Source organism: Triticum aestivum, chromosome 4D, assembly GCF_018294505.1.
Source record: "Triticum aestivum cultivar Chinese Spring chromosome 4D, IWGSC CS RefSeq v2.1, whole genome shotgun sequence".
Taxonomy (NCBI): Eukaryota; Viridiplantae; Streptophyta; class Magnoliopsida; order Poales; family Poaceae; genus Triticum; species Triticum aestivum.
In genome coordinates, this window is record NC_057805.1 from 426,873,510 (window position 1) to 426,900,623 (window position 27,114).

At 43.7% G+C, this 27,114-nt stretch overlaps 1 long non-coding RNA gene across 2 annotated transcripts; it reads right to left on the reverse strand.

Annotated features, from left to right (window-relative positions):
- Positions 1–453: 453 nt before the first annotated feature.
- Positions 454–3,710, reverse strand: LOC123098348 (uncharacterized). 2 transcript variants are annotated; one of them, XR_006447723.1, is made up of 5 exons: positions 3,472–3,710; positions 3,292–3,392; positions 2,601–2,646; positions 877–1,014; positions 454–806 (listed from the first exon to the last, which is right to left on the reverse strand). It is a non-coding gene; the product is annotated as an uncharacterized lncRNA (long non-coding RNA). The 2 variants fall into 2 exon arrangements; XR_006447722.1 differs by having other exon boundaries at positions 454–1,014.
- Positions 3,711–27,114: the final 23,404 nt, after the last annotated feature.

The window sequence follows — 27,114 nt, forward strand, 5'->3', positions numbered from 1 at the left end:
AAGATTGTTAAAGGTCCAAGTCTGTGTAGGTCCTTAGTTATCTTTCTGGCCAAGAGAAGAAGTGTTGCTTGACTGGAATGAGATTGCAGAGAAATGTGGTATGTCATTTGCTACATTAAGTAGTCTGGTGTGATCTCCACATTCACACAAAATATACTTATGTGAGGTTCAATTGTATAGTTTAGGCTTGCTCTACTTTATGAAAGGACACTTTTTCTGTTGTAGTTATATTATCGTGCCTTTCATTTTTGACCACTAACATGTAATTGTCGCTCTCGCTAAACTAAGCCTACTGTCATACAAATACGTTAACAAATACGATAGCATGATTTGTGCGCACAATCCCGCCTCAAGAGGCGCCACCAGGTGGCGCCCCAACCACTAGTGCTCATCAACTCAACTTGAGATAGCTCACACATACTAACAAAGAACAGTCGGGGTCGCGGCAATAAAGGGCAGGAATGTTAATGTCTCTTCTTAGTAATAGAAGTTCGGCCACGGGCCCTTCAAAAAAAAAACAGAGTACACAAAGCAAAGAACAGGCAAAAAATTAACCGAAGCAAACAAGACTGAAACTGAAGAAAGGACCTTTCCCTGACCACTTTGAGCCGAATTTTTTCAATTTTTGTGAATTTTTGTTAAATTTCCATTGGTTCGTGTAGTCCACTTTGAGCACCAGAGCGGAGGCTAAAACAGCTAAAAGCAAGACTAAACTAGAACTGGAACCTTTACTTGGACATACCACAATACGCTTTCTACTTTGAGCGCCATGACGATGCTGCATAAACTATGACTGACTACTCCCTCTGTAAAGAAAATATAAGAGCGTTTAGATCACTAAAGTAGTGCTCCCGAGTGGAATGGCAAAAGGCTGACCCATGAAATCTCTTCCAGCAAGCCGGCACTGAGCAACCTGGAGAGCTTTCTTGATCAGGGGAACAATGTGAGCAGAGAACTGCAGATGTGTGCCATAGAAATCTTGACAGAACTGGGTTTTGATTCTTCGGCCAACCTCTGCACAGGAATAAAAGAAAATCTAATAAAGAAGCAGTTGCAGATATTCCTTACTGATGATGAAGAGGGAGAAGAAAAGCTTAGAAATACGGCTGGGAAATCGCTGGCATTACTTTCCAAGATAAAAACTATCTCTATGTTCATGAGACTCTATGTTCATAGTGATGGAACAGAATGACATTCTTGATCGTCTCAATGAGATACTTGATGCTAAGAACAACATCACCTACAGGACAGTAGCATTGGAGATCTTGGAGAACTTGTGCAGTCACTGTACATTGGACAAGGATTATGTGAAGGAAGCCTTGCTCCCAAATGTTAGCTTACAGATTCATTCATCTAGTAATTACATAAAAAAAATAGCCGGCACGACAATAGTTTTGGTTATACTTTTTTAGCAGTATCATCTGGGCAGTGATTGTATTTCCACAAGTTACATTATTGTTGCAGGTTCTCACGGAAGTACTGGCCAGTAAACGAGACCTCGCCATAAAACAAAGAACAAATTCTGCACAGGATGAATTGCTGTGTCTTGCAAGAGTGACCGAGGCAGTAAAGGCAATTGTCGCAACCAAAAAACATGAAGAAAACCAGGCAATTTCTGGACCGGGTGATGATGAAGAAAAGCAACTGCCGTCCAAACACAGTGGCAAAATCAAGTCACGTAATCAGACAAATAAGGAATTCCGAGAAGCATTGTTATCGGCTTATCGCTTACCTTGGTGATGTGTGTCAGTGCAAATGATTTCAACGATGTGGTCTAGAGATTTCCTTCCAAGAGGGTGAATTTGTGCGGAACCTCAAGGCTATAGTCGAACAAAGTTGTGAGGCCAGAGCTGATTGTCTAAGAATCGTGAAGCTTTGCAGCCAGATTGCGATATTAATGCTGCATCGTGGCCATGTCGCGGACTTGGAGGAATGCGTGAAGTCCTTGTGTAAGGACTCAAAGATCATGTCTAACCTCGAAAGTTGCATGCTCTTTGCTGGGACTGATTGCAGTGTGAAGAAGACTGCTAGGCCTCTCCTCTCCGACATTGCCAAAAAAGCGCGCCAGTTGGTTGGTAATTAGAATGTAACTGCTTTCTATCTTTGTGCTGTACTATGTATCAGGAACGAAAATCATGCCCCGGCCTACTATATTTATCACATTTTCATTACAAAGAAACTAGTTATCAACCCGTGCATTTGCACAGGCTAGTCATTTTTTAAACAGTTAATGATCAAACCATTAATAGCATTTATGCATAAAGAATATTTACTGATTGATGTTTTTTATAAATTAAGAAATTGATGTTACTACTGAAAGTTGCATTCTTAGATGTGTTGTAGTTGCAAAATACTTCCTCTGTAAACTAATATAACATGTTAGGTTAAAATGTCTTATATTAGTTTACAGAGGGAGTAGCATAAAAACACTAATGAAGATTTATACCATATCTCGGTTGCTATGTGAATCCAGTGTATTGCAAGAGCCTTACCTCTAGTCATGAATGGCAGCAGTATCATAAGCTTCTTTTCAGTTTACAGTTACCTAGAAATTCACTACGCAACAGCCAACAGGAGAATCACCTTGCTAAGAAAATTACCAGATTATTCCAAATGCATAAGGATGGTTCTTCATTTGCTCCTCATCTGAAGAATGTATCAAACATAATCAAATGTCGACAGCAAAGAATCAGACATTAATCAATACGAACAGAGCTAAAAGCACAGCTATAATACACCTAATATCTAGTAGTCTATATACAACCCGATGATTTTGCAATGTTCAAAGGATTTTGCAATTTGAAAAGTTAGAATGATGATCTTCAATTGAAAGATCCACAGAAAGATTTTCACAAAAAGGCAATTATATATCATAACAAAAAAATTGAAGGGCAAATCTCTGGCAAAGGAGTCCCTCCAGATTAATCTTTAAGTAAAACAATATTAAATAGGAGCTCCTAACTCTAAAGCACGCCACCTAACTGCAAATTTCTTAACAAAAATCATACTAAAATACTGACAACAATAGAGCATTATATATGTCGGCAATGCGGACAACAAAGGCAAGTTAACAATACACTACAACAAAAAATAATACTGTGTGAGTAAATGATAAGGCATTATTAATGCAACAAGGAATAGCATTAAATCTACGTAGACAATTTAGCAAAGCTAAAGTACTTTCCTAGATTCATTCTTCTACACGGGATCAAATTTCGCATGGAACATCCACCTTTCACTGAGATAATAACAAAATAACTATACAAGAAAAGAAGATGCCGTATAACTTACAGCAGATCCCCTTTCCGCCCTTCACATTTGCTGAGAAGCCTCCTTTTCTCAGCACATTGACTCGCCAGTATGCCGTCCGCTACTGCTGCACCGAGCTGTCTCTGTTTAGGGGCAGAGAGAGGTGAGAGTGAGGCCGTCAGATAGGGAGGTGAAAGACTGAAAGTGTGACGGCGCACTGACTCCTGATCTATCGGGCCCTCCTATCGTTAATCTTGCGATGAGAGCCTGAAGGCTGGTCGGTCAACGCATGGGCTGTAGGTACGCGGAGCACAAGTGACCAAATTTGACGGGAGACTGGACCTAGGTAGTGCGCTGGCGGTGGAAGACGAGAACGGCCGCCGTTGGGCAAGCCACTGAGAAACCGGGAAGGGCTAGCTCGAGGAAGGAGATAGGCCGGACTCCACGCAAAAAAAAAAAAAAAAAAAGGAGATAGGCCGGACGTGAGCGTTTGGGCTTGGAAAACCGATCTGATCTAACGGCTACAGGTGCCTCCGGTTTCCCTCCAAAAAAAAGACAGGTGCCTCCAGTTAGTGATTGAAATGATTTGTTCGCATTATCAGGCTACGGGCGAACCAATATGTGGTTAGATGGTTAGAGGTCAGTGGTATCCCCAGCCCATCAGAGTTCAAGTCGTAGTAGGGTGTGTATGTACGTTTATAAGAGTAAGTGTATACGCGTATGTATGAACGCTTGCGTCTATACTGTGTTTAGAAAAATATCAACCTATGGGACCATATTAAACGGATTGTACCGTGATTTGACAAGTTTTAAACTTTTGTGTTGATTTGTCAGCGTTCGCGCATGACAATTATATTGTTTGTATCAAGCGTAGCACCCCAACAATAAAGTCCTACTGAAATTATCAATATGTGTACTTTCCATCTAAATATTGCTTTTTGACTTGGAAAACACATTCGCTCAGCCGGCTGATCCTCCCGCAGCGTCAGCTATGTGCGCAGCCGTTGGATGAACCATGATTGTGCGCTCACCATCATCTCCCAGGTAGCCACCCACATATTCCCGGTTGGCACCACACCACCGCATTGTCATCTTCCTCAAAGTTTGCAACGGGTCCTATTAATTGCGGTCGCAACATAGGGCGTGTTGCAACGATAGAGGTTGAACTGGAGCATAACAAGGATCTTGTCGTAAATGGGTCAACCGCAACATGGTTGTTGTGGCTGATGGGCGGAGATCAAACGGCTGTTGCACCTGCCATCCAACGGCTGCCGAGGCGGTCAATCTCATCCAAACATTACCCAGCCGACATGTAGCATCCGCCTTTTGATTTTTAGCGGTAAGTCATGTTGGAAATATACCCTAGAGACAATAATAAAATGGTTATTATCATATTTCCCGTTCATGATAAATGTTTATTATTAATGCTAGAATTGTATTGATTGGAAACTTAAATACATGTGTGAATACATAAACTACACCGTGTCCCTAGTAAGCCTCTACCAGACTAGCTCGTTGATCAAAGATGGTTATGGTTTCCTAACCATGGACATGAGTTGTCATTTGATAACGGGATCACGTCATTATAAGAATGATATGGTGGACAGACCCAACCGTAAGCTTAGCATCAGATCGCTTAGTTATTTGCTATAGCTTTTTTCATGTCAAGTATCAGTTCCTTAGACCATGAGATCATGCCACTCCCGGATACTGGAGGAATGTCTTGTGTGCTATCAAACGTCACTTCGTAACTGGGTGGTCATAAAGGTGCTCTATAGGTATCTCCGATGGTGTCTGTTGGGTTGCATGGATCGAGACTGGAATTTGTCGCTCCGTGTGACGAAGAGATATCTCTGGGCCCTCTCAGTAATACAACATCATAAGAAGCTTCATGTGACTAATGAGTTTAGTCACGGGATCTTGTATTACAGTACGAGTAAAGAGACTTGTCAGTAACGAGATTGAACTAGGTGTAGAGATACTGATGATCGAATCTCGGACAAGTAACATATCGTCGGACAAAGGGAATTGCATACGGGATTGATTGAATCCTTGACATCGTGGTTCAACTAATAAAGATCTTCGTTGAGTATGTAGGAACCAATATGGGCATCCAGGTCCCGCTATTGGTTATTGATCGGAGAGGAGTCTCGGTCATGTCTGCATGTTCTGAACCCGTAGGGTCGCACACTTAACGTTCGGTAGCGCTAAGGTATATTGAGATATTAATAGTGGAAAATCCGAAGGTTGTTCGGAGTCCTGGATGGGATCCGAGACGTCACGAGGAGCTCCGGAATGGTCCGGAGGTAAAGATTTATATATGGAAAGTTGTTGTCGGGGTTCCGGAAAAAAGTTCGATTTTTTCGGTATTGTACCGGGAAGCCACCGGAAGGTTCCAGAGGGTTCCGGAAGTCCTCAGAGGGCTCCACCACGTCCCATACAAGGCTCATGCGCATGGGGAAGGGGGAACCCTAAGGGGGGGCCTCCACTTGGCTTGGACGACACTCACTACTAGGAAAAAGCCTAGCAGTAGCGCGGGTCAAATGCCTAGCAGTAGTGCGAGCACCTGCGCTACTAGTAAGGCACTACAGCTAACTTGTAGCAGTAGCGTTGTTTGTCCCACGCTGTTGCTATACCTACTTAGCAGTAGCACTCCTGACCAGCCCTACTGTTAAGTGGCTTAGCAGTAGCGTTTTCCTGTCCAACACTACTTCTAATTAGCTATAGCGCTTGTTTACGGCGCTGCTGCTTCCTGCTAAAGAGTGCTACTACTATATTTTCACATATTTTTTTGCTATGTATTTACGATGTTTTTGTACAGGTTTTATACAGTATTCTAATCATATCATAAACATGTAATATGCTCATCATATCATACACATAATAGTCTCATCATATCATTACAAAAAAATACACTTCCGTGATGATACGTGTTTGTCACAGTAGGTCACGTTTTCTGTCCTGCATGTACACCCATGACGATTTTATGACAGAATCAAGATAGTCATACATGTGCTGTCGTAGAAGTGTTCCATGACATTACCAAAATTATCATCACGGAAGTGTGCACTTGCATGACGATAAATGACGCATCATGGAAGTGCTTTCGTCAAGGGTAACCGACATGTGGCATCCACCATAACGGGTCGCCGTTAAGCTATCGGGTCCGGTTTTAGATCCGATAACCCGCTAACAGCCATGACCAATGGCGATTTTCCACGTGTAAAATTCTCATTGGCCGACGGAACCACGTGTCAGCTCCGCGTTGTCACAGATGTCACTCATCCAATGGGCGAGATGCACCTATGATATGGACCGGCCCAAAAGTGGCCCATAAAGATTAGATGGGCTGGCCCAACTAAAGGCCCACAAGATTTTGCAGACCATAATGGGTCGGCCCAGCTAAAAACCCACAAGATTTGGCAGACCATAATGGGCCGGCCCAGCTAAAGACCCACAAGATTTTGAAGACACTAGTGGGCCGGCCGTTAACAGGTTGCCATGTTTTGGGCCAAATGCTGGGGTGGATCATATTTGACGCTCGTGAGCATCCAAACGTCGGGGCTTCGCTGAAGGCGCTCCGAGTTGGGCCGGCCCAGGTACGCATCGTTGTTTTTTCTGTTTCTGTTTCTTTTTGTTTTCTGTTACCCTTTTTGTTTCTATTATTTTCTTTTTTACTTTGTTCTCTTTTCAAAATTTTCTTCTATCATTAGAACAAATATATGAATTCCAAAAAACATTTTTATACAAAACTGTTCAATGTAAATTTAAATATTGTTCAACGCATATCACAAAATGTTAAATGTGTAGGAGTATTTAAAAATTGTTCAGCACATAGTACAAAATGTTCAACATATATTTTAGAAATTGTTCAACATGTATTTAAGTATTGTTCAGAGTATATCACAAAAATGTTAAATTTGTATTTAGAAATTGTTCAGCGTATATAAAAAATGATCAATAGATATTTTACAAAAAACAACGTATAAAAAATCAATAAACGTTTGGAATTTCAAAATTTTGTTCATGTTTTCAATAATTGTTCAGGTTTTAAAATTTTGTTTGAATTTTGATATTTATTCACGATTTTGAAATATATTTAAGGAAAACCTTTCACTTTTGTTTGCAAGAATTGTTGGCAATTTTGAAGGGAAAAAACAGATTTGTCGTTGTACATTGTACTTAAAGATTTGCACTGCAATTGTGCCATACTCAGGCGCTAGGTCAGGTGGTTGGCGTCGCAACTGCAAAGCGTGAGGTCGCGTGTTCGACACTGTTGTGTGCGCATTTCTTTTTTGAGTCATTTTTACTATTGCCTGTATATGGGCCGGCCCATTTGCCCGAGCTTTTCAGCGAAAGCTCTACTTGGACGCCCGCGAGCATCCAATAGGAGCTCTCAAATGCCGGCCCATATTTGATTCGGTCTATTAACAGCCTGCCACGTTCTGGGCCTAATAATGGCCCATATGAGATTGGGCCTGTTAATAGCCTACCATGTTCTTGTTGGAAATATGCCCTAGAGGCAATAATAAAATGGTTATTATTGTATTTCCTTGTTCATGATAATTGTCTATTGTTCATGCTATAATTGTATTAACTGGAAACCGTAATACATGTGTGAATACATAGACCACAACATGTCCCTAGTAAGCCTCTAGTTGACTAGCTCGTTGATCAATAGATGGTTATGGTTTCCTGACCATGGACATTGGATGTCATTGATAACGGGATCACATCATTAGGAGAATGATGTGATGGACAAGACCCAATCCTAAGCATAGCACAAGATCGTGTAGTTCGTTTGCTAAGAGCTTTTCTAATGTCAAGTATCATTTCCTTAGACCATGAGATTGTGCAACTCCCGGATACCGTAGGAATGCTTTGGGTATACCAAACGTCACAACATAACTGGGTGGCTATAAAGGTACATTACAGGTATCTCCGAAAGTGTCTGTTGGGTTGGTACGAATCGAGACTGGGATTTGTCACTCCGTATGACGGAGAGGTATCTCTGGGCCCACTCAGTAATGCATCATCATAATGAGCTCAATGTGACTAAGTAGTTAGTCACGGGATCATGCATTACGGAACGAGTAAAGTGACTTGCCGGTAACGAGATTGAACGAGGTATTGGGATACCGACGATCGAATCTCGGGCAAGTAACATACCGATTGACAAAGGGAATTGTATACGGGATTGATTGAATCCCCGACATCGTGGTTCATCCGATGAGATCATCATGGAACATGTGGGAGCCAACATGGGTATCCAGATCCCGCTGTTGGTTATTGGCCGGAGAACGTCTCGGTCATGTCTGCATGGTTCCCGAACCCGTAGGGTCTACACACTTAAGGTTCGATGACGCTAGGGTTATAGGGAATAGATATACGTGGTTACTGAATGTTGTTTGGAGTCCCGGATGAGATCCCGGACGTCACGAGGAGTTCCAGAATGGTCCGGAGGTAAAGATTTATATATGGGAAGTCCCGTTTTGGCCACCGGAAGAGTTTCGGTAGTCACCTGTAATGTACCGGGACCACTGCGAGGGGCCACCAACCCCGGAGGCCTGCGTGGGCCAAGTGTGGGAAGGGACCAGCCCCTAGGTGGGCTGGTGCGCCTCCCACAAGAGGCCCAAGGAGCAGGGAAGGGGGGAAGGGGGAAAACCCTAGGCATAGATGGGCCTAAGGCCCACTCTAGGGCGCGCCCCCTCTCTCCCCCTCTTGGCCGCCCCTCCATCCAATCTAGGGCTGGCCGCCACCCCTAGGGGGGAACCCTAGATGGGGGCGCAGCCCCTCCCCTTCCCCTATATATAGTGGGGGTTTTGGGGCTGCCATAGACACGAGTCTCCCTCTCTCTTGGCGCAGCCCTACCCCTCTCCCTCCTCGTCTCTCGTAGTGCTTGGCGAAGCCCTGCTGGAGTGCCACGCTACTCCATCACCACCATGCCTTTGTGCTGCTGCTGGACGGAGTCTTCCCCAACCTCTCCCTCTCTCCTTGCTGGATCAAGGCACGGGAGACGTCACCGGGTTGCATGTGTGTTGAACGCGGAGGCACCGTTGTTCGGTGCTTAGATCGGATTCGGCCGCGATCTGAATCGCTTCGTGTACGACTCCACCGACCGCGTTCTTGCAACGCTTCCGCATCGCGATCTTCAAGGGTATTAAGATGCACTCCCCTCTCTCTCGTTGCTAGTTAATCCATAAATTGATCTTGGTGATGCGTAGAAAATTTTGAATGCTACGTTCCCCAACAGTGGCATCATGAGCTAGGTCTATGCGTAGATTCTATGCACGAGTAGAACACAAAGTAGTTTTGGGCGATGATTTGTTCAATTTGCTTGCCGTTACTAGTCTTATCTTGATTCGGCGGCATTGTGGGATGAAGCGGCCCGGACCGACCTTACACGTACTCTTACGTGAGACAGGTTCCACTGACTAACATGCACTTGATGCATAAGGTGGCTAGCGGGTGTCTGTCTCTCCCACTTTAGTCGGATCGGATTCGATGAAGAGGGTCCTTATGAAGGGTAAATAGCAATTGGCATATCACCGTTGTGGATTTTGCGTAGGTAAGAAACGTTCTTGCTAGAAACCCATAGCAGCCACGTAAAACATGCAACAACAATTAGAGGACGTCTAACTTGTTTTTGCAGGGTATGCTATGTGATGTGATATGGCCAAAAGGATGTGATGAATTATATATATGTGATGTATGAGATTGATCATGTTCTTGTAATAGGAATCACGACTTGCATGTCGATGAGTATGACAACCGGCAGGAGCCATAGGAGTTGTCTTAATTTATTGTATGACCTGTGTGTCAATAAAAAAACGCCATGTAATTACTTTACTTTATTGCTAACCGTTAGCCATAGTAGTAGAAGTAATAGTTGGCGAGACAAGTTCATGAAGACACGATGATGGAGATCATGGTGTCATGCCAGTGACGAAGGTGATCATGCCGCGCCTCGAAGATGGAGATCAAAAGGCGCAAGATGATATTGGCCATATCATGTCACTTTATGATTTGCATGTGATGTCTGTCATGTTTACATCTTATTTGCTTAGAACGACGGTAGCATAAATAAGATGATCCCTCACTAAAATTTCAAGAGATGTGTTCCCCCTAACTGTGCACCGTTGCGAAGGTTCGTTGTTTCGAAGCACCACGTGATGATCGGGTGTGATAGATTCTAACGTTCGCATACAACGGGTGTAAGCCAGATTTACACATGCGAAACACTTAGGTTGACTTGACGAGCCTAGCATGTACAGACATGGCCTCGGAACACAAGAGACCGAAAGGTCGAACATGAGTCATATAGAAGATACGATCAACATGAAGATGTTCACCGATGATGACTAGTCCGTCTCACGTGATGATCGGACATGGCCTAGTTGACTCGGATCATGTATCACTTAGATGACTAGAGGGATGTCTATCTGAGTGGGAGTTCATTAAATAATTTGATTAGATGAACTTAATTATCATGAACATAGTCAAAAGGTCTTTGCAAATTATGTCGTAGCTTACGCTTTAGTTCTACTAAGATATGTTCCTAGAGAAAATTTAGTTGAAAGTTGATAGTAGCAATTATGCGGACTGGGTCCGTAAACTGAGGATTGTCCTCATTGCTGCACAGAAGGCTTATGTCCTTAATGCACCGCTCGGTGTGCTGAACCTCGAGCGTCGTTTGTGGATGTTGCGAATATCTGAAATACACGTTTTGATGACTACGTGATAGTTCAGTGCGTAATGTTAAACGGTTTAGAATTGAGGCACCGAAGACATTTTGAAACGTCGCGGAACATATGAGATGTTCCAAGAGCTGAAATTGGGATTTTAGGCTCGTGCCCACGTCAAGAGGTGTGAGACCTCCGACAAGTTTCTTAAGCCTGCAAACTAAGGGAGAAAAGCTCAATCGTTGAGCATGTGCTCGGATTGTCTGAGTACTACAATCGCTTGAATCGAGTGGGAGTTGTCTTCCAAATGAGATAGTGATGGATCTCCAAAGTCACTGCCACAAAGCTACTAGAGCTTCGTGATGAACTATAACATATCAGGGATAGACATGATGATCCTTGAGCAACTCGCGATGTTTGACACCGCGAAAGTAGAAATCAAGTAGGAGCATCAATTGTTGATGGTTAGTAAAACCACTAGTTTCCAGAAGGGCAAGGGAAAGAAGGGATACTTCATGAAACGGCAAATCAGTTGCTGCTCTAGTGAAGAAACCCAAGGTTGAACCCAAACCCAAGACTAAGTGCTCCTGTAATGAGGGGAACGGTCACTGAAGCAGAACTACCCTAGATACTTGGTAGATGAGAAGGCAGGCAAGGTCGACAGAAGTATATTGGATATACATTATATGAATGTGTACTTTACTAGTACTCCTAGTAGCACCAGGGTATTAGATACCCGTTCGGTTGCTAAGTGTTAGTAACTCGAAATAAAAGCTGCAGAATAAACGGAGACTAGCTAAAGATGAGATGACGATATGTGTTGGAAGTGTTTCCAAGGTTGATGTGATCAAGCATCGCATGCTCTCTCTACCATCGAGATTGGTGTTAAAACCTAAATAATTGTTATTTGGTGTTTGCATTGAGCATAGACATGATTGGATTATGTTTATCGCAATACGGTTATTCATTTAAGGAGAATAATGGTTACTCTGTTTATTTGAATAATACCTTCAATGGTTTTGCACCTAAAATGAATGGTTTATTGAATCTCGATCGTAGTGATACACATGTTCATGCCAAAAGATATAAAATAGTAATGATAGTACCACATACTTGTGGCACTGCCATTTGAGTCATATTGGTATAAAACGCATGAAGAAGCTCCATGTTGATGGATCTTTGGACTCACTCATTTTTGAAAAGATTGAGACATGCGAACCATGTCTATTAGTATATATGCATGAAGAAAGTCCATACAGATGGATCGTTTGGACTCACTTGAGACATGCAAATCATACCACATGGGCAAGATGACTGAAAGGCCTCGTTTTCAGTAAGATGGAACAAGAAAGCAACTTGTTGGAAGTAATACATTTTGATGTGCGCAGTCCAATGAGTGCTGAGGCATGAAGTGGATATCGTTATGTTCTTACTTCACAGATGATTTCAGTAGATGCTGAGTATATTTACTTGATGAAACACAAGTCTGAATTATTGAAAGGTTCAAGTAATTTCAGAGTGAAGTTGAAGATCGTCGTGACAAGAGGATAAAATGTATGTGATATGATCACAGAGATGAATATCTGAGTTACGAGTTTGGCACACAATTAAGAAATTGTGGAAATTGTTTCACGACTAATACCGCCTGGAACACTATAGTGTGATGGTGTGTCCGAACATCATAACTGCACCCTATTGGATATAGTGCATACCATGATGTCCCTTATCGAATTACACTATCGTTTATGGGTTAGGCATTAGAGACAACCGCATTCACTTTAATAGGGCACCACGCAATTCCGTTGAGACGACACCGTATGAACTATGGTTTAGAGAAACCTAAGATGTCGTTTCTTAAAAGTTTGGGGCTGCGACGCTTATGTGGAAAAGTTTCAGGCTGATAAGCTCGAACCCAAAGCGGATAAATGCATCTTCATAGAATACCCAAAACAGTTGCGTATACCTCCTATTTCAGATCTGGAAGCAAAAGTGATTGTTTCTAGAAACGGGTCCTTTCTCGAGGAAAAGTTTCTCTCGAAAGAATTGAGTGGGAGGATGGTGGAGACTTGATGAGGTTATTGAACCATCACTTCAACTAGTGTGTGTAGCAGGGCACAGGAAGTTGTTCCTGTGGCACCTACAACAATTGAAGTGGAAGCTTATGATAGTGATCATGAAACTTCGGATCAAGTCACTACCAAACCTCGTAGGTCGACAAGGATGCGTACTACTTCAGAGTGGTACGTAATCATGTCTTTGAAGTCATGTTGCTAGACAGCAATGGACCTACGAGCTATGGAGAAGCGATGGTGGGCCCGGATTCCGACGAATGGCTCGAGGCCATAAAATCCGAGAGAGGATCCATGTATAAAACCAAAGTATAGACTTTGGAAGAACTACTTGATGGTCGTAAGGCTGTTGGGTGCAGATGGATTTTAAAAGGAAGACAGACAATGATGGTAAGTGTCACCATTAAGAAAGCTCGACTTGTCATTAAGATGTTTTCTGGCAAGTTAAAGGAGTTGATTGCGATGAGATTTTCTCACTCGCAGCGATGCTAAGAGTCTGTTGGAATTATATTAGCAGTTACTGCATTATTTATGAAATCTTGTAGATAGGATGTCAAAACATTGTTTCCTCGATGATTTTCTTGAGGAAAGGTTGTATGTGATACAACCAGAAGGTTTTGTCAATCCTGAAAGATGCTAACAAGTATGCAAAGCTCCAGCAATCCTTCTAAGGATTGGAGTAAGCATCTCGGAGTTGGAATGTACGCTTTGATGATATGATCAAAGATTTTGGGTTTATACAAAGTTTATGAGAAACTTGTATTTCCAAAGAAGTGAGTGGGAGCACTATAGAATTTCTGATGAGTATATGTTGTTGACATATTGTTGATCAGAAATGATGTAGAATTTCTGAAAAGCATAGAGGGTTATTTGAAAAGTGTTTTTCAATGGAAAACCTGGATTAAGCTACTTGAACATTGAGCATCAAGATCTATAAGGATAGATAAAAAACGCTTAATAGTACTTTCAAATGAATACATACCATGACAAGATTTTGAAGGAGTTCAAAATAGACCAGCAAAGAAGGAGTTCTTGGCTGTGTTACAAGGTGTGAGTATTGAGTAAGACTCAAGACCTGACCACGGCAGAAGAGAGAGAAAGGACGAAGGTTGTCCCCTATGCTTTAGACGTAGGCTCTACAGTATGCTATGCTGTGTACCGCACCTGAAGTGTGCCTTGCCATGAGTTAGTCAAGGGGTACAATAGTGATCCAGGAATGGACCACATGACAACGGTCGAACTTATCCTTAGTAACTAGTGGACTAAGGAATTTTCTCGATTATGGAGGTGGTAAAAGAGTTCGTCGTAAAGGGTTACGTCGATGCAAACTTTGACACTAATCCGGATGACTCTGAGTAGTAAACCGGATTCGTATTGTAGAGCAGTTATTTGGAATAGCTCCAAGTAGCGCATGGTAGCTGCATCTACAAGATGACATAGAGATTTGTAAAGCACACACGGATCTGGAAGGTTCAGACCCGTTGACTAAAAACCTCTCTCACAAGCGAGATATGAACAAACCCCATGGGTGTTGGATTCATTACAATCACATAGTGATGTGAACTAGATTATTGACTCTAGTGCAAGTGGGAGACTATTGGAAATATGCCCTAGAGGCAATAATAAAATGGTTATTATTGTATTTCCTTGTTCATGATAATTGTCTATTGTTCATGCTATAATTGTATTAACTGGAAACCGTAATACATGTGTGAATACATAGACCACAACATGTCCCTAGTAAGCCTCTAGTTGACTAGCTCGTTGATCAATAGATGGTTATGGTTTCCTGACCATGGACATTGGATGTCATTGATAACGGGATCACATCATTAGGAGAATGATGTGATGGACAAGACCCAATCCTAAGCATAGCACAAGATCGTGTAGTTCGTTTGCTAAGAGCTTTTCTAATGTCAAGTATCATTTCCTTAGACCATGAGATTGTGCAACTCCCGGATACCGTAGGAATGCTTTGGGTGTACCAAACGTCACAACGTAACTGGGTGGCTATAAAGGTACACTACAGGTATCTCGGAAAGTGTCTGTTGGGTTGGTACGAATCGAGACTGGGATTTGTCACTCCGTATGACGGAGAGGTATCTCTGGGCCCACTCGGTAATGCATCATCATAATGAGCTCAATGTGACTAAGTAGTTAGTCACGGGATCATGCATTACGGAACGAGTAAAGTGACTTGCCAGTAACGAGATTGAACGAGGTATTGGGATACCGACGATCGAATCTCGGGCAAGTAACATACCGATTGACAAAGGGAATTGTATACGGGATTGATTGAATCCCCGACATCGTGGTTCATCTGATGAGATCATCGTGGAACATGTGGGAGCCAACATGGGTATCCAGATCCCGCTGTTGGTTATTGGCCGGAGAACGTCTCGGTCATGTCTGCATGGTTCCCGAACCCGTAGGGTCTACACACTTAAGGTTCGATGACGCTAGGGTTATAGGGAATAGATATACGTGGTTACCGAATGTTGTTCGGAGTCCCGGATGAGATCCCGGACGTCACGAGGAGTTCCGGAATGGTCCGGAGGTAAAGATTTATATATGGGAAGTCCCATTTTGGCCACCGGAAGAGTTTCGGGCGTCACCGGTAATGTACCGGGACCACCGGAGGGTTCCGGGGGTCCACCGGGAGGGGCCACCAACCCCGGAGGCCTGCGTGGGCCAAGTGTGGGAAGGGACCAGCCCCGAGGTGGGCTGGTGCGCCTCCCACAAGAGGCCCAAGGCGCAGGGAAGGGGGGAAGGGGGAAAACCCTAGGCGCAGATGGGCCTAAGGCCCACCCTAGGGCGCGCCCCCCTCTCTCCCCCTCTTGGCCGCCCCTCCATCCAATCTAGGGCTGGCCGCCACCCCTAGGGGGGGAACCCTACATGGGGGCGCAGCCCCTCCCCTTCCCCTATATATAGTGGGGGTTTTGGGGCTGCCATAGACACGAGTCTCCCTCTCTCTTGGCGCAACCCTACCCCTCTCCCTCCTCGTCTCTCGCAGTGCTTGGCGAAGCCCTGCTGGAGTGCCATGCTCCTCCATCACCACCATGCCGTTGTGCTGCTGCTGGACGGAGTCTTCCCCAACCTCTCCCTCTCTCCTTGCTGGATCAAGGCACGGGAGACGTCACTGGGCTGCATGTGTGTTGAACGCGGAGGCACCGTTGTTCGGTGCTTAGATCGGATTCGGCCGCGATCTGAATCGCTTCGTGTACGACTCCACCGACCGCGTTCTTGCAACGCTTCCGCATCGCGATCTTCAAGGGTATGAAGATGCACTCCCCTCTCTCTCGTTGCTAGTTAATCCATAGATTGATCTTGGTGATGCGTAGAAAATTTTGAATTTCTGCTACGTTCCCCAACAGTTCTGGGCCATATTACGGCCCATACCAGATCCGACCCTTTAAGAGCCTTTGGGATAAATTATGGCCCATATCAGATTCGGCCCGTCAACTGGACGCTGTGCTTTTGGGCCCACTTGAGGCCCGGTTAGGATTTCTGTTTGCTAAAGGCCCATTTAGTAATACGGCCTGATATTAGTTTCGGCATTTTAAAGGCCCATTTAACATTTCGGCCCTATATTTATTTCGGCCTGTTAGAAGCCTATCATATAGTTGGGCCTAACTATGGCCCACTTTGCATCCGGCCTGCTCACAGCCGATAATCTGATTGGGCCAAACAAGGATTGAGACAATTTTGGCCTGTTAACGGCCCATGATGTGATTGGCGCAATCTTGGGCCAGGGTATATTTCGGCCTGCTGTCGGCCCGTGAGCTGTTCGGCATGTTTCAGGCCCAACCGACTTTTCACCCTACTAAAAGCCCATTCAATTTTCTTGCGAAAATAGGGCCGGCGGTTTAGTCGGCCTATTAAAGGCCCGAAACTACTAGTGGGTCAGTTTACATTTAGGCGTGTTAACGGACCAAGATGATTGGGCCCATGATGCGGCCCATACGTAGTGATTTGCATGAGGCCCGATTATGTACCGTAATTTTACGATTTGGCCGGTTTATTTTTCATGGAGCGAAGACAGGATATATATACAGTAAAATAACTGCATCATCGTGAATTAACCTAGACTATACAATAAAGAAATTACGGCATATTACATCCACTGGGTATCAAAGTTCGACACTATGATAATAAAGCACAAGCAGACAGCAGATTACATACACTGGGCATCAAATATCGCCACCAGTGCAAATAAACACGCCGACAAAATAATATACAAAACCGACAACACTTCAATAGAGTTCAAGAAAGGTTAGCCCTGCTCGGGAGCTGCAGCGCAAGGAGCTGAGCAAGCTGGCTGATGAGACTGCGCTTGTTTGACGCTTATATCCTCCTCACTCTGAAAGAGAAACAAGCAGACAGATGACAAGTTTTGCACATATAAGTATCAGTGCTGACAATTCATCACATTTCTTATTGACGAATAAAGTGACACAGTTTAAAATAGCATTAACACAATATGGTATTGTTCAGGTTAAGACATGGCAGGATATGACATTGTGAAGGAGTTGGCAGCTTCACGACACCACTGGTTTACAGATCAAAAACTCATAAGTATCAATGGTTAGTGTGTTATCAATTTATCCCATTTCAGATTGGCAAATAAAGAGACGGTTTAAATAATAGTAGAATGATATGACATTGTCATAGTTAAGACATTGCAGAATATGACATTGTGTTGTAGTGTGTAGGTTCACCACACCACTGGATTACGGATTAAGAACAGAAGCATACATGCAGTGCAAAAGAAGATCACTTGCTCTGTATAGTTTAATTTACATGGTATGAAGAAGGAACTTGGTTGCACAACTAAAAACTTAAATTGAGAAGGACAAACTTTTGTTTATGAACTACATAATAAACTTTAAACCTGCAATTTGATGCAAACACCAAAAATAAACAGTTGTTGCAGTCATGCCTAACCAAATATACAAAACAAAGTTTGAAGGCTTGAGAAGGACAAACTTACATTAGTGGTGAAGACCGGCTCTATAAAGCCCTTGTCCATGCTGATGAGGGGCAATTCAAGAAGTTTACCACAGAATCTTCTTCATAAGCATTGTGTTTATTCTACATTTTGTTAAGAGTAAATATAGATGTGATAATATAAGAAAAAATTCAAAATATTTAAGATAAGATGAAGAGTGATGCTACATAACCAAGTAGTTATAAATGTAAGTACAATGATACAGGCAAAAGGTACAGCCAAGAGCAATGCAGAGCTAAACTTCTTCAGTACCATCGGTGTTATCCATCCTTATGGTAAGAGTAAATATAGATCTGATGTGTAGAAAATGGAGGGCAAAGGAAAATAAGCTGCAGAGTGATGGTACATGAACAACTAGCTGTCAATATAAGTACACTAATAAAGGACAGTATGTACTTACAAGAACATTACAGAGCTAAACTTTTTCATTGGCCTTGGATATATTCTACACTAATGTAACCATTCATACAGATCAGATAATTTGGAGTGAACAATTGATATAGGACAACATAATGAACCATGTACACTGCTGTCACATAATGAACCATGTATGAATGCAAGTACAGTGATGCAGGACAACAGGTACTAACAAGAGCAAAGCAGCGGGCAGCATATTTGCGATATCCTGTCGTTCTTTTCAAACCGGAATTCTTCTTCGAGCATATGCCCTTCAAAAGAGATCCGTAAGGCACATGCAGAATAGTAGAAGTTCAAATTGTCATGTGATATCATAGATAGTACCTCATCCTGGGAACGAGACCAATGCATAACAAGGTTTTTCCATTCAATGTCTTCTAAATTTAGCACATGAGACTTCATCGGAAATTCATTTATAGACTTGCCATCAAAGTGTGATTTCCTCAGGTAACACCAATACTGCTGCAATGCTTCCTTGAAAAGCATAAGAAAGCTTTGCTTGTCGTGACTATCCAGATTGATCCTCGCCTACTTACAACAATGTAATGTAAATCATTGATGTGTTCAATCAGCAGAAAACAGGAAAATAATCACCATGAATAATAACACTTACACGTAAGTGGGACAGGGAGATGTGAAATGGTGTTTGTCTTCACTATAATCTTCCCATGATGGGAATATATGCATGTAGTCCCTAACAACATTGAAAGCATTGTGTTTTAAACAGGGAATAACTGGAATGGGGTTCCAATCTGCAGGAATTGGCCGTCTCTGCAGTTGGGATAGGTCTTCGGCCGGTGGACTTGCTGTACTTTTTGCTGGAGTGGGATTTTTTGTGGTACCGCTGGTGCTATGGCAACTGAAATCGGCATACCTTTTGCTGGAGTGCAGGTCCTGTGTGGTGGGGCTAGTGGTGTGGCCAGTGAAGTATGGGTACAGTCTGCTGGAGTCGGTCCTACGTTTAGTGTCACTGGTTGTACAGCCAATATAAGTGGGGCGCTGTCTGATTTCTCCGGCACCACCACGTTTTTCAAGGACTTTGCTGGTGCTCCTTCAGGTTCGGCAATCACCCTCTTCCTTTTTTATGTTTGATGCATAAGAATAGCATCTGAGTGGAAAAACATGGTATGATGACAAATGGAATATGTATTGATAATGGATGGGAATGGCATCTTGACATATATGATGAGTAAACTAAGCAGATGGCGGTGCAACAAATTAGAAGAAATGCAAGACACCTTATGCAAGATACGCGCAATCAATAAAACATTGCCAAATTAGAACAGGCACCTTGATGGGTGAACATGACAGGCCATCTGCCTTTGACTCCTCGAGGTCAGAATAGTCATTAGGATCATATTCTGAACAAGAATCTGCAGGTGGGGAGCGTATGCGTTTCATTGCATCCAGAATGGCACTCAATGCCTTGGTGCCAATTTTGTTAGTCGTTGCAGTGTTCCACAATATTCTTCTGATGCCCACATTCTGATATTCATTGTGATTACGTACAATATCTGAGAACCATGAAAACATAAATAGTAGTGAGATTATCTTTATAATGCAGAGGATATTCTAATATAGGGGGCTCCCTGTGAACCCTTGTGTGCTATCACTGGATTCTGATGAGAGAGCCCATGTGTGCTGTAATATGGTGCGTGCATTAATATAATCTGGCACAAGTACACAACAAATAGGCTTCAGAAGTAAGGATAGTTGGCAGATGATAGGTTCATAATATACTGTATAGAGAGTTTATTGCCAAACCATGATAACAAGAGCACACAGCAACTAGGCAGATCGTGGTGTACATAAAGGGGTACACCATAACTGTTGGGGATCGTAGCAGAAATTAAAAAAAATTCTACGCATCACCAAGATCAAGCTATGGAGTAACTAGCAACGAGAGAGAAGAGAGTGCATCTTCATACCGTTGAAGATCGCGAGACGGAAGCGTTGCAAGAACGCGGTTGGAGGAGTCGTACACGTAGCGATTAAGATCGCGGCAGGATCCGATCCAAGCACCGAACAATGGTGCCTCCGCGTTCAACACACGTGCAGCCCGGTGACGTCTCCTGCACCTTGATCCAGCAAGGATGAGGGAGAGGTTGAGGAAGAGGGCTCCAACAGCAGCACGACGGCGTGGTGGTGATGGAGTGGCAGTTCTCTGGCAGGGCTTCGCCAAGCTCACGCGAAGGAGGAGAGGTGTTGGGGAGGGGAGGGGCTGCGCCTTGGATGTGGTGCTGCAGCCCTCCCCTCACCCCTCTATTTATAGGGAGAAGGGGGAAGGGGGCCGGCCCCTCTAGATGAGATCTAGAGGGGGGGGGGGGCGGCCAAGGGGGAGGGGGCTTGCCCCCCAAGCAAGGGGGGCGCCCCCTTTAGGGTTCCCCCAAACCCTAGGCGCATGGGCCCTAGGGGGTTTGGCTCCCAGCCCACTTAGGGGCTGGTTCCCTTCCACCTACAGCCCATAGGGCCCTCCGGGGCAGGTGGACCCTCCCGGTGGACTCCCGGAACCCCTTCGGTGGCCCCGGTACAATACCGGCATACCCCCGAACACTTCCGGTGACCGTATGATGACTTCCCATATATAAATCTTCACCTGCAGACCATTCCGGAACTCCTCGTGACGTCCGGGATCTCATCCGAGACTCCGAACAACATTCGGTAATCACATACAAATCTTCCTTATAACCCTAGCGTTATCGAACCTTAAGTGTGTAGACCCTACGGGTTCGGGAATCATGCAGACATGACTGAGACACCTCTCTAGCCAATAACCAACAGCGGAATCTGGATACCCATGTTGGCTCCCACATGTTCCACGATGATCTCATCGGATGAACCACGATGTCGAGGATTCAAGCAATCCCGTATACAATTCCCTTTGTCAATCGGTACGTTACTTGCCCGAGATTCGATCGTCGGTATCCCAATACCTCGTTCAATCTCGTTACCGGCAAGTCACTTTACTCGTTCCGTAATGCATGATCCCGGGCCTAACTACTTAGTCACATTGAGATCATTATGATGATGCATTACCGAGTGGGCCCAGAGATACCTCTCCGTCATACGGAGTGACAAATCCCAGTCTCGATCCGTGCCAACCCAACAGACACTTTCGGAGATACCTGTAGTGCACCTTTATAGCCACCCAGTTACGTTGTGACGTTTGGTACACCCAAAGCATTCCTACGGTATCCGGGAGTTGCACGATCTCATGGTCTAAGGAAATGATACTTGACATTAGAAAAGCCTTAGCAAACGAACTACACGATCTAGTGCTATGCTTAGGATTGGGTCTTGTCCATCACATCATTCTCCTAATGATGTGATCCCGTTATCAATGACATCCAATGTCCATGGTCAGGAAACCGTAACCATCTATTGATCAACGAGCTAGTCAACTAGAGGCTCACTAGGGACATGTTATGGTCTATGTGTTCACACATGTATAACGATTTCCGGATAACACAATTATAGCATGAACAATAGACAATTATCATGAACAAGGAAATATAATAATAATCATTTTATTATTGCCTCTAGGGCATATTTCCAACAGTCTCCCACTTGCACTAGAGTCAATAATCTAGTTACATTGTGATGAATCGTACACCCATAGAGTTCTGGTGTTGATCATGTTTCGCCTGTGGAAGAGGTTTAGTCAACGGATCTGTGACATTCAAATGCACTTTACAAATATCTATGCCTCCATTTTGAACATTGTCACGAATGGAGTTGAAGCGACGCTTGATGTGCCTGGTCTTCTTGTGAAACCTGGGCTCCTTGGCAAGGGCAATAGCTCTAGTGTTTTCACAGAAGAGAGTCATCGGGCCCGACGCTTTGGGAATAACTCCTAGGTCGGTAATGAACTCCTTCATCCAGATTGCTTCATGCGCTGCCTCCGAGGCTGCCATGTACTCCGCTTCACATGTAGATCCTGCCACGACGCTTTGCTTGCAACTGCACCAGCTGACTGCCCCACCATTCAAAATATACACGTATCCGGTTTGTGACTTAGAGTCATCCAGATCTGTGTCGAAGCTAGCATCGACGTAACCCTTTACGACGAGCTCTTCGTCACCTCCATAAACGAGAAACATATCCTCAGTCCTCTTCAGGTACTCCAGGATGTTCTTGATCGCTGTCCAGTGTTCCATGCCGGGATTACTTTGGTACCTTCCTACCAAACTTACGGCAAGGTTTACATCAGGTCTGGTACACAGCATGACATACATAATAGACCCTATGGCCGAGGCATAGGGGACGACACTCATCTTTTCTCTATCTTCTGCCGTGGTCGGGCATTGAGCCGTGCTCAATCTCACACCTTGCAATACAGGCAAGAAACCCTTCTTGGACTGATCCATATTGAACTTCTTCAATATCTTGTCAAGTTATGTGCTTTGTGAAAGACCTATGAGGCGTCTCGATCTATCTCTATAGATCTTGATGCCTAATATGTAAGCAGCTTCTCCAAGGTCCTTCATTGAAAAACACTTATTCAAGTAGGCCTTTATGCTTTCCAAGAATTCTATATCATTTCCCATCAATAGTATGTCATCCACATATAATATGAGAAATGCTACAGAGCTCCCACTCACTTTCTTGTAAACACAGGCTTCTCCATAAGTCTGTGTAAACCCAAACGCTTTGATCATCTCATCAAAGCGAATGTTCCAACTCCGAGATGCCTGCACCAGCCCATAGATTGAGCGCTGGAGCTTGCATACTTTGTCAGCATTCTTAGGATCGACAAAACCTTCCAGCTGCATCATATACAATTCTTCCTTAAGGAAGCCGTTAAGGAATGCCGTTTTGACGTCCATTTGCCATATTTCATAATCATAGAATGCGGCAATTGCTAACATGATTCGGATGGACTTCAGCTTCGCTACGGGTGAGAAGGTCTCATCGTAGTCAACTCCTTGAACTTGTCGATAACCCTTAGCAACAAGTCAAGCTTTATATATGGTAACATTTCCATCCGCGTCCGCCTTCTTCTTAAAGATCCATTCATTTTCTATCGCTCGTCGATCATCGGGCAAGTCTGTCAAAGTCCATACTTTGTTTTCATACATGGATCCTATCTCGGATTGCATGGCTTCAAGCCATTTGTTGGAATCTGGGCCCGCCGTTGCTTCTTCATAGTTCCAAGGTTCACCATTTTCCAACAACATGATTTCCAGGACAGGGTTGCCGTACCACTCTGGTGCGGAACGTGTCCTTGTGGACCTACGAAGTTCAATGGTAACTTGATCATGATCGTCATCATTAACTTCCTCTCTAGTCGGTGCAGGCACCACAGAAACATTTTCCTGTGCCGCGCTACTTTCTGGTTCGAGAGGGGTCATCTCATCAAGTTCCACTTTCCTCCCACTTACTTCTTTCGAGAGAAACTCTTTCTCTAGAAAGGACCCATTCTTGGCAACGAAGATCTTGCCTTCGGATCTGAGGTAGAAGGTATACCCAATGGTTTCCTTAGGGTATCCTATGAAGACGCATTTTTCCGACTTGGGTTCGAGCTTTTGAGGTTGAAGTTTCTTGACATAAGCATCGCATCCCCAAACTTTAAGAAACGACAGCTTAGGTTTCTTTCCAAACTGTCGTGGAATTGTCACGGCAGATGTCCTAGATGTAAGGACTTAGTCGTGAGGCCAACACATCTATGTAGTAGCTTGAGAGGGGTTGATTGGGATGAGAGACGCAGGGCGGATCAACGCACAAGACAAGGGTTTAGACAGCTTCGGGCCCCGGGAAACATCATCCGGTAATAACCCTACATGCTGTTTGTGGCTAGGTCTTATTATGCTTATGAGAGAGTCGCCGGTAAGCCGGCTCTTTGTGTCTAGCCCTAGATATTGTTTCTTCTTTCCTCTGTCTCTTTTGGGGAGCCCTGCCCCTCCTTATATAAGTTAGAGGGGTGGGTTACATGTGGAGTCCTAGTAGGACTAGGACTAGTCTATCTTCTCTTACAAGTTGAATACAAGTCCGGGTCTTGCTTCCTCGTAAAGGAAATATTCGTCATCCCTTTCTCCTTAAGCCAGCCCACCAGAGTATAAGCCAGCCTGCTGGGCCTTGGGTCTTGTCGTCCGTCTGATCCGCCCGCCGGGTTACTAATGAGTCGCCAAGATCGGGCAGGTTATCTGTGAATCGCCAAGCTCCGGGCGGGTCACCAGTGAGTCGCCAATTCCGGCCGGGTCATACCGCGGGATATATCCCCGACATTAGCCCCCAGTTTAATTTGGATTTATCCATGTTAAACTGATCCTGTAAAATAAACACAAGAACAAACTTGATAGGTTGTGCTCCGGGTTAAATTTTTGTAAGCCGGCACCTGATCATTTTTAAATCCTTGTCATTTCCTTCTTGATACATGCCCATGAACTCATAGCAAATCTCCTTTAGTAGATATGTTCAAACTTTGTGAATGCAAAAAAGATCCAGATACTTCCTTTGAGAAATCCGGGTCAATAGGCCAGCTTCAGAGTCAATTTGCTAGCATTGGTCTCTTGTAGAGAAATATTGTAAGAAATAATCCACTTGAATCGGCTTCCAAAGCGCCGGCTTAAAACATATTGGTCTTGAAATACTCATCTGACTTTCAGCCGGCTTGAAGAGGTAAAACTTGCCGGTTTATCATAACCAAAATTGCCGGTTTGTAAATATTGATAGCACCGGATCATAACTGTTGCCGACGCTGGGTCATAATTATTGGTTATACCGGATCATGATTGTTGCAAACACCGGGTCAACCTGATCTGCTCAAAACTGAGAATTTGAAGATTTTTCCCCTTATATGTATATCACCTGTAGCCCCCAAGTCTTGAGCATACTGCCACTTTTGAAGAAATCCATGTTGTTCATCCCAGTCACTAGTAAAAACTGAACACTCCATATTATGTAGCCCCCAAGTACCGGGTTGTCATGCTTGCAGCAACCTGGGACTTGTAATTGCCTGATGCTCAAAAAACTTCAACCATTGTAGCCCCCAAGGGCCGGGTCATTATGCAATAATGAGTAGGGACTTTATAAATATGATCATGCTTCATTGAAAATAACTTCATATGATGTAACTCCACCATGGGGCTTGAACCCACGTCCACAAGGTTAAGAGCTTTGTGCTTTACCAACTGAGCAGTGGACCCTTGAATATAATGGATTAAAACTTGTGTACCTTGAATTATTGATAGGAGCAAATGGTAGCCCCCAAGGGCCGGCTCATTACAATGTGATGAGTCGGGTCTTCAATAAGTTGAGCAAAAAAATGTCTTTACATTAGCCCCCAAGTGCCATGGTGCATGCTGGCAGTGACATGGGACTTGCATATTTGATGTGATCTCAATTTAAATAATGTAGCCCCCAAGTGCCGGGTCGTAAGCCTGCAGCGACTCGGGACTATTCTTTTCCATTGTAGAATAAATCATATCCATTGATAAAATAATAGCCATTGCGCCAAAGCGACTTTGAATACCTCATCTGTTGATAAGTCAATCCGGAGTTTAAATACCCGGCGGCTCTTGGCCGATGGCGATTTAATACGCCTCCATTCTAAGCCGGAATTTGTACAACCCGGCGGCTTATAGCCTTTGAGAAAATCAAGAATTGATAACCCTTTTAAGACACCAATTTCAATCTTTGATGATGGGCTCGAATTTAATCATTTATGTAAGTCATAGCTCTGTAAATCCTGCAGAATTTAAACAACATATGCCCTGGCGACTTAACGTCAAAAAACCAGGGCGGGTAACCACGCAAATGTAGTATTATCCTGCACATAATTAGATCACAAGATCCCTTGGCGGTTTACCGCAGGGCGGGTCATAATATCTCACATATAACCATTGATGTGTAACAAGGAGTCACAGATAATCCTATTATGAATCATAACTTTGAAACATAACTATAATAATAATATTATACCTGTGATATTGAATTTTCACTGCCAGTTTATGTGACCTGTGTAGTAAGGGTGATAACCCAATCCTTAGAAGCCAATGCTTCCACATAGATGATGATTGTCATAAGCTGGCGATTTATCATTGAAAATCAAGCCGGGTTAAATAACAACCACTCATATACACTTTAGATATGAAAAAGAGCTTCAAATAAAATCCAAAAATTGTTTGCAAAAGAGAGACTTCAAAATTTTTGAGGCTTCTGATTCGAATACGATCAGAAAACCGTCCCAAAGGGGTTAAGCTAAGATTCGAATACGATCATATAGCCCCCAGTGGCTTTGGCGTTGCCGATCAAGAGGGTACCGACAGCTATGTTCTCTTTGGTTCGAATACGACCTATGTTTGAACAGGAAGCCCCCAAATGACCTTGAGAGTTGTTTATCGACGCTGATTCGAATACGATCCACGTCGGTTCTCAAAGGGGGTTGAGCTATGGTTCAAATATGACCAAGAAACTCCCCAATGAGCTCGGCAGTGTGCCGATCAAAAGGGTATCGACAGCTATGTTCTCTTTGGTTCGAATACGACCTATGTTTGAACAGGAAGCCCCCTAGTGATCATGAGAATATTTAACGACTCTGATTCGAATACGATCAGGGTCACACAAAAAGGGTTAAGCTAAATTCGAATACGATCAGCTCCCAATGGTCATTAAAGCAGGGTACCTATATTTGAGTTGTGCTTTGAAACAAACTCTCTTTGGTCCCTTTAATTTTTCCTGAAAACTCGAA